The 16,377-nt window shown below is 52.7% G+C and overlaps 1 protein-coding gene across 1 annotated transcript in view; it reads left to right on the top strand.

The window, feature by feature from the left end:
- LOC135306120 (zinc finger protein 420-like) overlaps nt 1–16,377 on the top strand; it is a 111,474-nt gene that overhangs the window by 48,539 nt on the left and 46,558 nt on the right. The window lies entirely within an intron of this gene.

A 16,377-nucleotide genomic window follows, 5' to 3' on the forward strand; every position in this document is an offset into this window, starting at 1 on the left:
GCTGCTGTGAGGCAGGCTCCCAAAACTGAGCAGAGGATGGTTTTATCTTCACCAAGTTTAAATTTTGTTTCATGTTGCAGAGAACATATTCTACCAACAACATTTTCTAAATTAAACCAATTGCTCTTTGCCCAGGCCTCTCCGCCTGGTGAAGGTTTTGCATTGTGTTTAGCAAGTAGTGTGTAAAAATCAGTTTTTGCCTTGGCACCAAAATCTTCATTCATCTTGTGAAGGGACTAGGGACCACAACAGGGAGGTGTTTTCGGTTACACAATCACACACTGTGTTTTCCCTTCACTCAACTTTTTCCCTGGGTGGCTGAAGAGACAGAGTCAATCTGGGAGGCCCTGCTTAGTTTCTTCAAGGTGTCTCTTCCTTCCCAGACAGTTAAACACACACACACAGTTGAAGAGACAGTATCAATCTGGGAGGCCCTGCTTAGTTTCTTCAAGGTGTCTCTTCCTTCCCAGACAGTTAAACACACACACACAGTTGAAGAGACAGTATCAATCTGGGAGGCCCTGCTTAGTTTCTTCAAGGTGTCTCTTCCTTCCCAGACAGTTAAACACTCTTAGAACAGAAACAGTTTTTTTCCCCCTTTTGCACCAAGAGATCTTTTGTGATATTCTGGAGACAGAACCCTCAAAAAGAGTTTGGAGAATGCTTTTTCCGCCTTGGTTTGTGCAGTATGCGGGAAATTCAAATCACAGCCCATGCTTTCTAAATCCGTTCAACCCCTTTCGGGAAAATTGACGGTTTCGGTGTGGCTGCCGTGAAACGTCCTTCCCCTGTTACAAACTACACGTAACCTGCAGACTCCTCTGTCCCCAGAACCCAAGATCCGTGACGCCAATTTATGACACGATCTGTCCTAAGGACGTGATTCGTGAAGGTTCTTTTTCACTGATCTCAGGGTGCAAAAACTGACACGACAAGGGGATTTGCAGTAAAATCAAAATACATGTACTTTTATTAAATAGCCATAGAAAAGATGCGTTAGAGAGAAGGGGAATGAAGAAAAGGGGAAAGAATAAGGAAAAGAAAAAGAAGAGAGGGAGGGCAAGGAGGTATATAGCTACCAGACGTGCGGATGACAAAGTCCCTCGAAGTCCGGTCGACGAAGAGGCCTGTCGTCTTCACGTCAGGGGAGATCTCAAAGGTATCAGTCAGGTCTAACCTTTTTTATAGTCCTTTTGAAATGGGGGAAGGGGACACATTTCAAAATAGTCTATTGATAAAGGGTACAAGGAGTCCATCAGTAGTCCATCAGGAGCAGGTGTCGTCAGCAGCAGATGTCGTAGGCAGGAACCATTGTGTTCTCGGTCCAGTGGTCGCTTGCAAAACTTGCTTTGGTCCCCACGCACACCTTCCCTCACCCTACGGTGGGGATTTCAGTCTTAGTTCTTTTGGGAAGAAGAACGGAGCTTTTTCGTGTAGGGGTCGCATGTCTCAGTCCTTGAGGGAAGAACCCTCTCCCATCTCAGTCCATCTGTCACGGTGGTTGATGTACGGTGAGTGGAGGGTCCTTTTGTGGTGACCTCTGGGAAGGTCATTCCAGAGAGAAAGTCCAGCCAAGTCAGAAGGGTGGAGAAATTCCAGCACTAGCATTGCTAGGTGATGCAGGTGAAGGAGAGCACACTGCCCCTTCTCGGGTGCAGTGTTCCATGAGTTGAGCAAACACACCCGTAGGCAATAATCTGGCTTGATGGACCAGACAGACCTGGATTTTCAGAACAGGATCTTTTCCTTTCCCCGGTGGTCTTGGCTTTCATGACGATCGAGAGGCAAAAAATGAGGGAAGTTTCGGACAGACTCTCACAGACGGCGGGACCCGTGGGGGATAGGGGACCCCTCTGTGCACAAGCAGCGTTGGACTGCTCTGGGGAACTGTGAGGGGGGCTGGGGCAGAGTGACCTCCCCAGTGACCTCACACAGCCCCTGTGATGACACAGATCCCCTTGTGATGTCACACAGCCCACATTATGATGTCATGATATGTGAATGTTGTGATACCACACAACCTACCCTGGGATGTCACACAGCCATTCTGTGATGTCACAGCCTGGTCTGTGATGTCAGAACCCCTCTGTGATGTGACACAGATACCCTGTGATGGCAGAATCCATTCTGTGTTGTCCAGCCTATGATGTTACAGAGCCTACTCTGTGATGTCACAGGCAACTCTGTGATGACACACAGCTGCTCTGTGATATCACAAAACCCCTTCATGATATCACAGGGCCAGTGCTGGGAAATCACTCTGTGATATCATACAGATGCAGTATGATATCACAGAAGATTCTATGATGTCACAAAATCACCCTGTGACATCAGTCTGTCCTGTGATATCATAGCTGGCTCTGTGATGTTACTGAGTCACCCAATGATGTCACAACCCACTCTGTGATGTCAGAGAGCCACCCTCCATGATAGCAGAGTTTGCTCCATGGCCTCATATCCTACTCAGTGACATCTCAGCAAGCTCTGTGATGTCACAACCCCCTCAGTGATGTCACTAAACCATCCCTGTGATGTCACACTGCTACTCCGTAATGTCACAGCACACACTTTCACATCACAGCCTGCTTTATGATGCCATACAGCCATGCCATGATGTCACAGCCTGCTCTGTAACATCACACAGCCCCCTCTATGATGTCCATAGCTGCTCTATGACCTCACTCAATAAACTCTGTGATGTCATAGCCCAACCTATGACCTCACACAGCCCACTCTGTGCTGTCACACAGCCCCTTGTTGGCATCACAGCTGCTCTGTGCCTCTAGGACACAGCCACAGAGGTGCCGCTGTGACACAGCCCCCACTGGGACATCCCCCAGCCCCTGCCAGTGCTGAGCCCCTGTCAGCTCTGGCTGTGCCCTGCTGGTGTCCCTGAGCTGCCCTGGCAGTGCCCCAGCCCTGCTGGGCTGTGCACAGGAGCTGCTCCTGGCCAGAGCTGTCTCTCTGCAGCGCTGCCCTTGCCAGGAGCTGCCTCTGGGCCAGGAGCCCGGCCCAGCTCAGCAGAACAGACACAGCACAAGGACTTGAATGACCCTCTGGGGCTTTGGTGCTCTTTGTATCTGCCATGGCCAAAGTGCTGCCCAAGTTGGCTCTGTCAGGGCCTTGCAGCTGCAGCACATCCCTGTGCCCTGTGCAGCCCAGGCTGTCCTACGGTGTCCCTGCCCTGCGCCTCTGTCCCTGCAGGCTGTCGTCATCCCCCGGCTGCCCCACCTGGCTGGCCCCTTCCTTTGCTGACAGCTCTGCCTCCTACCTGCCTCTGCCTGCCCACACAAAGCCTTGGGCTGCTCCAGGCTCCTTCTGCACCACAGCCCTGCCTTGGGGGAGGAAATTCTTTTCTCTACATGCCCAGTCTTGGCACCCCCAGCTGCCCTTGTGTTGTGTTCCACTGCAGTAAGCAGCAAAATGACTCCCCCAGGCCCCAGAGTCTCAGACCTCAGGCAGGCATTGATGACCAACAGGGAAAGGAAAGCAACAGGATGGGTCTTGGATTAGCAAAGCCCAGGATCCTTTATTGTGCCAGGTACCAAGACAAGAAATGAAGGGGGAGAGGGGAAGGTGGTTTGTCATGGGTTTTATATGACAGGGTAGGGGTGGAGTTTAGGGTCAGGGTCCAATAGCAGAAGTAGCAGGGCACTGCAAAGGAGTGGATTGGGGAGGACCACCAATGGAAAAATGTGTGGAGGGGACTTTGCAGTAGAATTTGAACCACTGAGAGTATAGAAAAGAAAGAACGTTCTGTGGCCACTCCTTATTTGACCAGATGGGGTGGAGTGTCTTTTCCTGGGCTTGCAGAGGCACACCCCACAGGGTGGAGGGGCGGAATCCTCTTTAAATCACGCCCCTCACTTGATGCTGTCTGTCTGGGTAGAACGCCTGCTTCCTGGGGCGGGGGAACTCCACACCCTTGGTGCCATTATTTCTTTCTCTGGGTGTTTTATACAATGAAGAAAAACTCCAGTCTCTCTGAAACCACTCTTCAATCCCTTTTGGGCTGCTCCTGTTCTGTCCTCAGTCTCCACACCACTGAGCCGAGAGCCACCACCTTCTACCTGCTGGTTATGCGATGAGGCATCCAAACCCCATCTTGGGAGATTTTTGGTTACTTTCCAAGGTCTGTGAAAATGGAAAAAATAGTGATCATCATTATTTTGTCCCTCATCTTGCAGTAAAAGAACAAGAGTCAATATCTCTCAACTGAATGAGGGTGGATTTACATTTGTTAGAAGGAGAAATATTTTAAATGATGGCAGTGGCACAAAACTGCAACTGTTTTTCAAGAGAACTGGATTCCCCATCACAGGAATTGTCCAAGAGCAGGAGCTTTGTGCAACCTGACCCAGTGAAACAATCTCATCCCCAAGCACAGAATTCCTGTTGTGTGGGTTCTCTGATGTGCTGGGTGCCCTCACAATGCTTCTGGCCAGAATATCTGCTGAGGGCAGCCAGGCTGCTGCAGGGGCAGTGACCTCACAGCCATCACCATGGCAGCCCTGTCCCCTGGGCCTGGCTCTCCCCTTTCCTCTGCTGGCATGAAGATTTTTGTCATTCATATCTTGTCCCCAAGGTGCAGGGGCCAATGGCTTCCCAGGCAGGCTCCTGGAGCAGAAGTGGCTTTTCAGAGCCCAGGCAGAAATGAGCCCTGAGGCAGCAGCTCTGCAGTGCTGGCCACCAGGCCGGGCTGCCAAGGGAGGCTTCTGGCCATGGCCTGCAAGCAGCTGCTGCTGCCAAGGTGCCTTTGGCACCTCAGGCTCTGCCTGGCACAGCTCCCAGCACGGCACTCTGCCCTTGTGCCCGAGCCCTTCCCTGTGCTGGGGCTGGCCTGGGGCGTTTCCTGCAGCGGGACCTGCCCTGCTGATGGCACAGGAAAGGCAGTTCCTGCTGGAGCAGGAGGCTCTGCCTGCAGTGGGCTCCAACAACTCCAGCAAGGTCCTCTTGACTGCAAAATTGCTTCCTGGAGCACTATATTCAAATAATTGTTATATTTCCCGTATTGTGGAGTAAATAACTGGGTTTTTTTAAATTTACTCTGTGGTGTAAATAAGGCATGTTATCTAATCATGATCAGAATCAATCAGAGCTGTATTTATATAAATATATCTGGTATTCCATTGTTAATCCTGTGGGACAAATTGAATTAAGGTTCAGTTTTACCTGTCCAATCTTTTACACCTTTGACGAAGTCTGGGCCTGGGATTCGATCCAGCCGCTCCCAGTCTCCTCTTTCAGAAGGAATTTTAGAAGTCTAGGGGTCCTGCAGGCGTTTGAGGATCCATGGTGGATGTTGGGTGTTCTTGTTTAGGCTGCCCCTTGTGTGAGGACATGAGGCTTGACTCCATTTTCATCAGAAGGCTGATTTGTTATGTTATATATTATATTAAAATACTACATTACAACTATACTAAAAGAACAGAGAGAAGAAGATCAGAAGGCTACAAAGACAAGAATAGAATTGGAATGAACAACAAAAATCCTGTGACTGCTCACAGCCTTGGCACAGGTGGCTGTGATTGGCCACTAATTGAAAACAATCCACATGGACCAATGACAGATGCACCTGTGGCATTCCACAGCAGCAGATAGTTATTGTTTACATTTCTTTCCTGAGGCCCTCAGCTCCTCAGGACAGGAAAAATCCTAGCAGAGGCTTTTTCACTAAAATATCATGGCTACATCTCACCCTTTAAAATTTATTAAATTAAATAGAAAAAGAAATGTTTGCAATCTCTTCTACTGGGCCCTTGCAGACGAGAGAACAAACATCTCTTGAGGTTCATCTGTTGCCAATCAAAATCTCAATCAACTGCTGATGTGGAATGGTCAGGGAAATTCTTCACCTGTAGAACATTCAGGGAAATTCTTCACTTAGCAAACATCACATTCTATCATATCACTAAAACAATCTTAAAAAATAAGAAAATGCAAAAACTCATGCAAACAAAGTTCATTGTTTCAAGTCCAAACAGCTGAGTTTCAGGACAGAGTCCATGGACTGAAGATGTTCTTCTTTGACATCTCTGGAAGTCCCCTTTGGTCCTGAAACAGGCTTGCAGAATTCTGAAACAAAGAACTGCTAAAGAGAACAAGAATTATAAAAAAATCCATTGACAGTCATCAAACAATTCAGAGAGAAAATTCTGGAATGCTCTGGCCACAGCCCTTCATTGAACCACTTGGGCTGAGGCTAATTTTTGGCTTTTCAATGCTTTTGAGCTGCTAGGTCTTTCCACTTTTCTTTTTTTTTTCTTTTTTTTTTTCTTTTTTTTTTTTTTTTTTCCAAAAGAAGAGCAGCAGCAGCAGAGGGTTTCTAGGACCCTTGGGTGGCCCTGGTCCTGCTGGACGGACTAGAGAACCCAGACCTGGTCCACAGAACGGTGGCCCAGGTCCAGGCAGGGAGCTGAAAGCTCCCAAACCCAACACTGGACGGGGCGGTGGCCCCAGCCCAGGGAAATGAGCCAAAGAGCCCAGAACCAGCCCATGAGGCGGGCTCTGTGTGCTCAGAACCTGGCAGGAACATGCTGTCAGTGTCTTGAGAGCAGAAGTGACCAAATGCTTCCTCCCCCCAGCAGCACCGGTGCACACCGGCAGCTCGGGAAGAGAAGCTTTCTCAGGAATTTTCATCCCAGATCTGAGGGTTTCTTGTCCCCAGAGCAAGTGAGCAATGCTTGCTTTGCTCTGTGCCTCTTGCTCCTGCAATGCAAATGCCACTGCTCCTGCATTCTGCCCCTCGGCACCCCCATCCCCACTGGGCTGGGAACCAGAGGCAGATGCCACAGGAGCCAACTCCCCCACGCCGCTGGGGCGCTCGGGGAAAGGCAGGCACCCCAACCCCCAGGGAGAAGCCCCCGACCACACGCGAAGTGACCCAGAAACCATACTGATTTTGAACACAGCCAGCTGAACTGCTCCTGCAGTTAGCTGGAGGGCCATGCCTCCTCCACGGAAGGACAGGGTCTTCGCAGAGTCTGATGCGAAGGACAGAGCTTCGGAAACCAGCGGGACAACTGGGGTGGGTGGTGCGGGCAGCACGGGTGCTGGTGTCGACTCTTGAATCGATCCTGTGGGCTCAGCACCATTCTCGGCAAGCTCTTGCACTGCAATTGGATCGGCAGGGAGCAGCGGGACTGGCACGGGCCGCGGGGGCACATCCCCCGCCGGGCTGGGTGCAGCAGCCGAGTCTCCTCCGGAGTCTGGACAGTACAGTGCAGGGGCAGACATCAAGGCCGGCTGAGCTGGCCCGGGCAGCGGCAGGGCCACGGGCGGAGCCGCAGGGTCCGGTGCCTCCCGTGGGGCTGGCTGGGGCGGAATCGGTTCTGCGCCCTCCCGGAGTGAGGGGAGCGGAGAATGCAGCGGTGGAGTGGGCGGAGCCGGCCTGGAAAGCGGCGGAGCCGGCTCCCCATCCCTCCCAAGAGAAAGAGCGGGGGGGAAAGGCAGCTCTGTCTGCTCATACTCCAAGGGAGCGGAGGAAAACTTTTGCTCAGCCGTGGGCAATGCAGGGGGGCTGCGAACCCGCGGTTCATCTTCTTCGAGAGGCTCCTCTCGTGCCGAACCTGGTGGAAACGGAGTGCGACCGCACCACGGAGTCACGATGTCCTCTGCAGCCTCCCTTTTTTCCAAAATACAGAAAAAAAGCCATACGTGCACTCCATACATTATTGGGGGTGTAACACCCTGGTCCATTGTCCACTTAAAAGCAGCGCCCATGAACTCCCAAAGATCTAAATCAAGGGAGTATACGACATTTGTAAAAAATCTATGAAATTTTGCCCATCTGAAAAACTCATAACACAGTCTCTCCCACTGACAATAATTAACTCCGTCCTCGCGTCCCCATCTGTGCCAGAATTTAATAACTTTCTTCTCTGACGCAGTAAACGGAACCTGAGCTTCCGAAGGTACATTTTCCCAACTTTCCTCCCACCTTCTGCAAATGGCAGGATCTTCAGGAAGGGAAAAAATAACAGTACCTTTAGACAGTGTCCTTGTGGATCCAGCTGTGCAGCTCTGCTGCTCTGCGGTCTCTGGACACAATCTCCAGGAAAGTCCAACAGGTTCTCCTGTTTGCCTTGGCTGTGAACTCTGCCCATCTTCAGGGTCTCGTTTCTTCAGCTCCAGGCTGGACTCCGTGGTCACTCTTGGGGTGACGATCAGTTTCACACATCCAGGGGTCACCAATTCTTAGACAAGAACCCCTTGTGTGAGGACACGAGGTTTGACTCCATTTTCATCAGAAGGCTGATTTATTATGTTATATATTATACTAAAATACTACATTACAACTGTACTAAAAGAACAGAGAGAAGAAGATCAGAAGGCTACAAAGACAAGAATAGAATAGGAATGAATAACAAAAATCCTGTGACTGCTCACAGCCTTGGCACAGGTGGCCATGATTGGTCACTGATTGAAAACAATCCACATGGACCAATGACAGATGCACCTGTGGCATTCCACAGCAGCAGATAGTTATTGTTTACATTTCTTTCCTGAGGCTCTCAGCTCCTCAGGACAGGAAAAATCCTAGCAGAGGCTTTTTCACTAAAATATCATGGCAACAGTGAGATATTATGATCATGAAATATCAGACTGCATGTTGGCGGCAAAGGTAGAGGGGAAGATCAGAATTTCTCCTCCTGACACCAGTAGAAGAATCCAGTAGATCCAGGAAATTCCTGTTCCTGGTGGGAAAACTTTGCCATTTCTTAAAAGTACTCAAGCAACCCAGATAATAAAGGTTTGCTTGTATATTATGAAACTATCAGTTATTTAAACCTGTGCCCCTTTCCAGGCAGACATCAGCTGTGTGCCCATGAACAGGCAGTGCCAATTGTGCCCTGAGGTGTCCAGCTGGGATTGGATCTCTCCGAGAGCACCTGAGGAACAGCAGAGCACCTTGCAAGCTGCAGGTCCCTGCCAGCCCCGCAGGGCTCCTGTCCCATCAACATCTGCTCTGCTCAGTCTGAAACAGGGCCCAGCATGGTGCTGGGATCATCAGAGAGCTGAGGTGTGTGCTGGAATTCCATGCCCTCCCCATCCTGCAGCAGCCCTGCATTTCCCTGCTCCAGCCTTGGTCTGCAGCACAGCCATGGAGGCTCTTTGGGCTCCTGACTGTCTCTGCAGCCCCCAAGGGCAGCTGAGCTCTGCCTGTGGCACAGTCAGGCCTGGCCAACGCAGGCCATGCTCAGCAATTGCTTGTGTGTGCCTGGCCTTGCTGTCAGCCCTGGCAGCGGCTGCGTGGCCCCTTGGTGGCCCTGTGCTGGCCCAGCCATGGTGGCCCAGCCCCTGTGCAGGCCCAGCCCAGGCCAGGAGCATTGCGGCTGGGAACGGCCCCTGTGCCGTGGTGCCCACAGCAGCCTTGGGGCTCTGTGCCCCATGGCCTCCCTGCTGGGCAGCCTCTGCCAGCTCCTGCAGAGGCCCTGGCACCTGTGGGCCTGCACAGACAGCCCTGCCCCGGGCTCTGCCGGCCTCTGGGCCAGCAGAGAGGCCGGCCAGGGCTGGCCATGGCCGGGAACAGGCCCTGAGCCCCGCAGGAGGATGGAGCTGGGCCACAGCCAAACTCAGCCCAGGCCAAAGCTGGGCTCAGCAGCCAGGGCTGCCAAGGGCTGGGCACAGAGGCTGGCACTGACAAATGTCCTGGGCCCCCTCCCTGCTCTGTCCGTGCCCCCAAGGGCACAGAGCAGCCTCCTCTCTGGGGCACTTGCCTCTTTTCAATGCCTTGCACAGGTGCTGGCCCTGCCCCACAAGGCCTGGCCTGAGTCCTGCCCCTGCACGCTCAGCCCGGCTGAGATGGACATTGATGGTTTCTGGGGCAGGCTCTCTGAGCCCAGCCCAGCTCCCTGCAAGCTCTGCCAGCTGCCCTGAGCTCTGGGCAGCACCAAGGGCCTCTCCCCACCCCAGCCCAGCCAGCTCTGGCCTCACAGCTCTGCTCAGGCCAGGCTGCTCTGGCCACTGGCCCCACGGCCTCAGCCCCTGCCAAGGGCACAGCAGCAGCTGCAGCTCACACAGGACTCAGCCCCAGCCATGGGGGAAGGTGCTGGGCCAAGGCCAAAGGAGGCTCCCTGGCTGCCCTGCCTCCCCTCTGGCTCAGGTGCTGAGAGCTCTGCAGCCCCTGCTGCCATCCCATGTGCCCAGGGCAGCACAAGAGCCCCGGCCTTGGGGCCCTCAAGAGCTGCTCCTGCTCCAGGCCCAGGGCCCATCCCAAAGCTGGGGCAGCCTCAAAGCTGTGCCCGTTTCTGTTCATTGCTGCTCTGATGGGGATGGATCCTCAGCCACTTGGGGGTTGATGATGAATTTTACTACTCCAGAGTCCTATTCTTTCTTGAGTTATTGAGTGCCGGAATTCAGTGGCAAAAACTCATAAACATTTGTTCAAAACACCCAACCAAGCAAAGACTCTGAGTATAATCTAAGTTTCAATTCTTCTGTGGTTAATTATGCAGATTTCAGGGCTATATTCAAAGCGAATAAACTAAATTGAAAACAATGAAGGGGGAAATGTTTTGTCCTCTTAAGTTTTCTTTTCCTGTTTATAGATTGATATCAGCATTCCCTAGGTTATACTGAGCCCCAGCACATCCTAATGCAGTCTGAACAGATATGAAAATCAAGACCCTTCAATCAGACTTTGTCCCTACCCCCTCCCTACCATTTCCCTGATCCAAGCCCTGGCACTCCGAGCAGCTGAGGAATGGAGTCACATCCAGGGGTCTCCCCAGGGCTCAGGACTGGGGCCACATCAGTGAAATCTCTTTAGTGATGATCTAGACGAGGCCATCGAGGGCACCCTCAGTCAGTTCCCAGGTGAGCCCAAGCTGGGTGGGAGTGTGGCTGTGCTGGAGGGCAGGAAGCTCTGCAGAGGGATCTGGACAGGCTGGAGCCATGGGCCCAGGACAATTGGATGAGATTCACCAGCGCCAAGGGCTGGGTCCTGCCTTGAGCTCACAACCACCCCAAATCCCTGGCCATGCCCTGCTCCTGATCCCCACAGCCTGTCCTGTTTCCTTCATCCCTGCATTGCCAGGGACTTTCTGAGACAAGGGAGCTCTGCTCTGGCTATGGATGGAGGTGCAAGTACAGCCACTGGAGTGGGAACCACAACTCATCAGGTTTGTGTCCTTTGGGGGTCAGGAACTGGTGAGACTCAGAGGCACAGAAAGTTTCTCTTCATGGCCAACAGACCATTGTTGAACAGGGCACTATTTAATAACACTCACGCTCTTCCCTGAGCTATGTGGAACGTCCCAGCAGCGTCTGATGAGTCCATGATCCACTGGTGATTTCCATACTAAAATTGACTTTAGACAAGTGTTGGTGTGTGAGAGATATAAACACAATTAAATTCTTGTATCAGGATGCTCATCCTGGTGTGGGGGTAAAACAGCTCTGAACAATTCCTGATTTGCAAAACTGTCAGTGATGGATGGAGAAGGGAGGTCAGGCTGCTTTTGGTGTTGAGGAAATGCTGAAACCAGCCTGACTCATTTCATCTCCACCCATCCTGGCTGATCTCTCCTCTTTCTGCCTTCAACCCATTGGCTTTTGTCTCCCACCAGGCCCCCCGGTGAAGAGCCTGGCTCTGTGTTCTCCATTAGCTCCTGGCTGGCACTGCCAGGCTGGGATGAAGAGCCCCTCAGCCTTCCCTGCTCCAGGCTGGACAAGCCCAGCTCCCTCAGCCTCTGCTCACAGCCCAAGGGCTCCAGCCCCACCTTGGAGGCCCTTCCCTAACCCTGCTCCAGCTGCCAGACATCTTTCCTGCCCTGGGGAACCCAAACCAGGCCACAGTGACCTGGATCATCCACGTCCTTGATGTCCTGGTCACACAGCCCTGGCCCCTTGTCCCCATGTCAGGCTCTGGGCTGGATCCTGTGGAACATCCTTTGGTGGAGGCTATGGCTCCAGGTGGATGGGGGGAATACTGGGGTACAGGGACCCCACTGGGCATGAACAGCATTGGAGTTGTTGGGAGAAACTGTGAGGGGGAGCTGGGGCGGAGTGAACAACCCAGTGACCTCACACAGCCCCTCTGGGATGTCACAGCCTGCTCTGTGATGTCACAGTCTGCTCTCTGATGTCACACCTCTGTTCTGTGATGTCACAGTTGGATCTCTGAATTCACAGAGATCACCTGTGATGTCATAGCTGCTCGATAACCTGACCTAACACGCTCTGTGATGTCACAGCCCACTCTGTGACCTCATGTTCCCAGATGATCAATTGTCTACACCAGGTGAGCTCACACCTGGAGCTTGTTCTCTAAAACCCCAGGCCTATGGAAACCACACAATGCCCATTGTGTGAGAAGGGGAACTGGAAGTTCACCAGCCTCAGTGTCCTGCTAGCTCAGCCAGGCCCACTGGAACATTGGGGTCCAGACCACCAGGGACCACCAGAGAGACCCCCAGGACAGAAGAACACATGGGTAAAGGGGAGGGGAAATCTGTTAATGATTTTGGGGAAATGATTATCATGTGTGTGTTTAGTCCAGGACAACCAATGAATATGTGTGCAAAATACAGAAAATAAACAGAAACTTTCCTGTACTCATCCTGCATGGCTGTGTGATGAGCTCTCCCCCATGCATGCAGCTGAATAAAGAATGCTGCTTATTAATGCTGCATTGGGGTTAAGGGGTTTTCTGTTTTACCAAATTTTTGGTAACACTCCCACTGCCAAGGGAAGCTCTGTCTGCTGCTGTTCATAAACAGAGAATGGCTGGTGGCAGATGTGGTGGTCGGAGGCTGCCTGGGGCAGAGTGACCATGAAATAATCAAGTTTTCAATGTTCTGTGAAAGAAGGAGTGGCAGCAACAAAACTTCTACACTGGAATTAGGAAGGGCAGACTTTGGTCTATTTAGGAGGCAGATTTGGGGAGTACTGAATCAGGTACTGATTTTTTTAAGGGAAACAGCCCTTATGAACAAAGGTGTCTGGGAAGGATAGACACATTTCAAGAAAGTAATCTTAAGGGGGGAAGGAGAAGCCTGTCCCAGTGTGGCAAAAGAGCTAGAGAGGAAAATGCCTGGCCTGGCTACCCATGGAGTTTTGAGGGAACTCAGTGAAAAAAGTGGAAGCATCAACTTTGGATAGATGGTCAAGAAACTTAGAAAATGTTTAAGCATGTTGTTATGTTATGCAGAAAGAAAAGTAGAGAGGTGAAAGCTCACTTAAAGCTTAACCTGGCACCTTCTTTGAAAAATAATAGAAAAAGTTTCTATCTATAAATTAATAGGAAAATGTGGGATAAGGAGAATCTTTACTCTTTATTGGATGCAGTAGAGAATATAGCAACTAAAGATAAAGGCTGAGCTACTTAACACCTTGTCTCAATTTTCAATATTAGGACAGGCTGCCCTCATGACAAGTGTTCTCCTGAGCTGGTAGATGGGCACAGGGAGCAGAACAGCCCCCTGCAATCCAGGAGGAAGCAGCTGGGGACCTGCTGAGCCACTCAGATGCTCAAAGGTGTATGGGTTTGGATGGGATCCATCCTAGGGGGATGAGGGAGCTGGTGGATGAGCTCCCCAAACTGCTCTCCATCATTTACCATCAGTCCTGGCTCAGCAGGGAGGTCCCAGAGGAGTGGAGGTGCCAGTGTGAGCCCATCCCCAAGAAGGGCTGGAAGGAGGATCTGGGGAACTCCAGGCCTGCCAGCCTGACCTGGGTGCCTGGCAAGGTTATGGAACAGATCACCTTGAGAGCCATCACAGGGCACCCATAGGGTGGCCGAGGGATCAGAGCCAGCCAGTGTGGATTTGGAGATGTCAGGTCTTGCCTTACCAACCTGGTCTCCTTTTATGACCAGGTGACCCACCTGTGGATGTGGGAAAAGCTGTGGATGCAGGAATGGCTGTGGATATGTCTATCTGGACTTCAGCAAAGCCTTTGACACTGTCTCTGACAACATTCCCTGGAAAAGCTTAAGCTCACAGCTTGGGCAGGTTCTCTGCTCACTGGGAGATTTAAGAGCTAGACGGAGGCTGGGCCCAGAGAGTGGTGGGGATGGTGCTGCACCCAGCTGGAGTCCAGTCACTGGTGGTGTCCCCCAGGGAGCTGTGTTGGGCCCAGTCCTGCCTAACATCTTCACTGATGATCTGGCTGAGGGGATCGAGTCCACCATTCACAAACTGCAGATGGCACCAAGCTGGGTGTGAGCGTGGATCTGCTGGAGGGCAGGACAAGAAGACACAGCCTTAAGCTGCACCAGGGGAGGTTTAGGCTGGACAATAGGAGGAAGTTCATCACAGAAAGAGTGATTGGGAATTGGAATGGGCAGGCCAGGGGGGAGGTGGCAGAGTCACTGTCCCTCTCCAGTGGCACTTAGTGGCATGGTCTGGGTGACAAGGCAGTATATTAGGGCGTTGCTGGGACTTGCAGATCCCAAAGGTCTTTTCCAGCCTATTTGATTCTGTCATTCTTTGATGATTGGGACACTCTGGAGCCATTGTGACCCTGCAGTGCCTCATGGAACTAAGAGGACCATGATGACACTGCAGCCCCATAGAACCAGGGGTCCATTGTGGTGCTGTGGGCCAAATGGAACCAGGGAGTGCACTGTGACACTCTGGGTCCTTGTGGAGCCACAGAGGCCATTGTGACACTGCAGCACCTTGGGGAACCAAGGGGTTTCACCATTTTGACAGTGAGAAACCAAGGAGACCATTGGGAGACTCCAGGGCCCAGTGGAACCAAGGGGCCGTTCTGACACTGTGGGGCCTCATGGAACCAGGGGGACATTGTGACACTTCAGGATCCTGTGTAACCAAGGGGACATGATGACATGATGGGGCCTCAAGGGATCTGGAAGAACGCTGTGACACTATGTGGCCTCATGGAAACAAGGAGTCCATTGTGACACTGAGAGGACTTGTGGAACCACAGAGACCAAGGTGACAGTGTGGGACCTCATGTACCCATGGGGCCATTGTGACACCCTGGGGCCCCAAGGAAACAAGGGGCCACTGTGAAACTGCAGCACCAACGAGAACATTGTGACACTGTGAAGCCCCATGGAATCAAGAAGAGCATTGTCACATTTTGGGGCCCCGTGGAACCAAGGAGAGCATTGTTGCTCTGCATGGTCTCATTGAAACAAGGAGAGCAGTGTGACAGTGCAGGGCCTGGTGTAACCAAAGGACCATTGTGACACCAAGGGGCCACATGGAGCCAAGGACATTACTGCAGATGACAATAAGCTGGGTGTGAGTGTTGATATGCTGGAGGGTAGGAGGGCTCTGCACAGGGCCGTGGACAGGCTGGATCCAGGGCCCAAATCCAAGAAAGGAAGGTTTAACAAGTCCAAGTGCCGGGTCCTGCACTTTGGCCACAACAACCCCTGCAGTGCTGCAGGCTGGGGACAGAGTGGCTGGACAGCAGGCAGGCAGAAAGGGACCTGGGGGCACTGATGGACAGCAGGCTGGACATGAGGCAGCAGTGTGCCCAGGTGGCCAAGAAGGCCAATGGCTCCTGGCCTGGATCAGGAATGGTGTGGCCAGCAGAAACAGGGCAGTGATTCTTCCATGGTGCCAAGTCAGGAACTGAAATGGGGAGTGGGACGAGAGAGGAAAGGAAAAAATGGGATGGGCTTTTTGCAGGGGAGGGGACAGGGATGGGTAATAGGAAGAAATTTGTACTGCTAGGAGTAAAGAAGAAAAAGTGAAGCAAAGGAAATGCTCAGGGCAGTTTGGGGGTGGCTGCCAGGCAGCCCTGGCTCTGAGCAACAGCATCTTCAGTGGCACAGGAAACTCCCAGCTGATGGGAACAAACTTTCTGGCTGACTGCAGAGGCCAGGACAAAGCTGAGTGGTTTCCCTGGTGTCCCCCAGCCCTTGCTGGCCCCAGGGGCTGATGGCATTTGTGCTCCCTCAGGTTCATGTCCCCACAGCAACAGCATGGGGGTGCTCCCGCCTGCTCTGTGCAATGCAAACAGGGGCTCCTGAGCCAGTGCTGCCGTGGCTGTGCCTGCAAGGATGCGGCACCTGTGTGAGCTGGGGGAGAGGCCAGGGCTGCAGAGGGGGGATGTTGTTGGCAGCTCCATCAGGACGCTCTGGGACGCTGCCCTGGGCTGTGCAGCGCACTGGGGATGGATCAGCCCCTGCTCTGCTGCTCCTTCCCGTCTCCCCCAGGGCCCTTGCAGAGCCCCAGCCATGCTGTTTGCCCCCAGCCTGCCCACGGCCAGCCTGGGGCTGCTCACCCTGGGGCTTTTCTGTGCTGAGCATTGGCCTGGCCGTGTTCTTGAGAGAGCCTGGGCAAGGAGCCTGCAGCCCCCAGGGCCTGGCCTGAGGCGTCAGCGCTGCCCCAGCAGTGCCCATGGCCTGTCCCTGCTGCAGCCCCGGCACTGCCACCCCCAGGACTGTGCCCGGCC

The sequence above is a fragment of the Passer domesticus genome, chromosome 8, assembly GCF_036417665.1.
Source record: "Passer domesticus isolate bPasDom1 chromosome 8, bPasDom1.hap1, whole genome shotgun sequence".
NCBI classification, from domain to species: domain Eukaryota; kingdom Metazoa; phylum Chordata; class Aves; order Passeriformes; family Passeridae; genus Passer; species Passer domesticus.